Source organism: Arachis ipaensis, chromosome B04, assembly GCF_000816755.2.
Source record: "Arachis ipaensis cultivar K30076 chromosome B04, Araip1.1, whole genome shotgun sequence".
Lineage (NCBI taxonomy): Eukaryota > Viridiplantae > Streptophyta > Magnoliopsida > Fabales > Fabaceae > Arachis > Arachis ipaensis.
The window spans coordinates 80749670-80750537 of record NC_029788.2 but is presented as its reverse complement, the minus strand read 5'-3'; positions in this window follow the sequence as shown (position 1 = coordinate 80750537).

Genomic DNA, 868 nt, shown 5'->3' with positions numbered 1-868 from the left:
TCCCATACCGGACCATGGCAGAGTGAAGCTGTTTGTTGCAGAAGTGAGTGCCCCCATCACTGATTAGTACCCTGGGGACACCAAACCTGCTGAATATATGTTTCTGGAGGAATTTCAGTACTATTTTAGTATCATTGGTGGGTGCGGCAATGGCCTCAACCCATTTTGATACATAGTCAACTGCCACCAGAATATAAGTGTTTGAGTATGATGGTGGGAAAGGCCCCATGAAATCAATACCCCATACATCAAACCACTCAATCTCCAAGATTCCTTATTGAGGCATGGCGTAACTGTGAGGCAAATTACCAGCTCTCTGGCAACTGTCACAGTTACGTACAAACTCTCGAGAATCTCTGTAGAGTGTAGGCCAGTAGAAGCCACATTGGAGGACCTTGGTGGCTGTTCGCTCACCTCCAAAATGACCTCCATATTGTGACCTATGGCAATGCCATAAGATCCTTTGTGCTTATTCTTTAGGCACACACCTACGAATTATGCCATCTGCACATCTCTTAAAGAGATAGGGTTCATCCCACAAGTAGTACTTTGCATCAGTAATTAATTTTTTCTTTTGTTGCCTGCTATACTCCTTGGGAATGAACCTTGCAGCTTTGTAGTTTGCAATGTCTACAAACCATGGTGTTTCCTGAATGGCAAACAAATGCTCATCCGGAAAGGTCTCAGAGATTTCAAGAGAGGGGAATGACGTCCCTTCTATTGGCTCTATCCGGGACAGATGGTCAGCCACTTGGTTCTCTGTCACTTTTCTGTCTCTTATTTCTATATCAAACTCTTGCAGAAGCAACACCCATCTTATGAGTCTGGGTTTTGAATCCTGCTTTGTGAGTAGATATTTAAGAGCAGC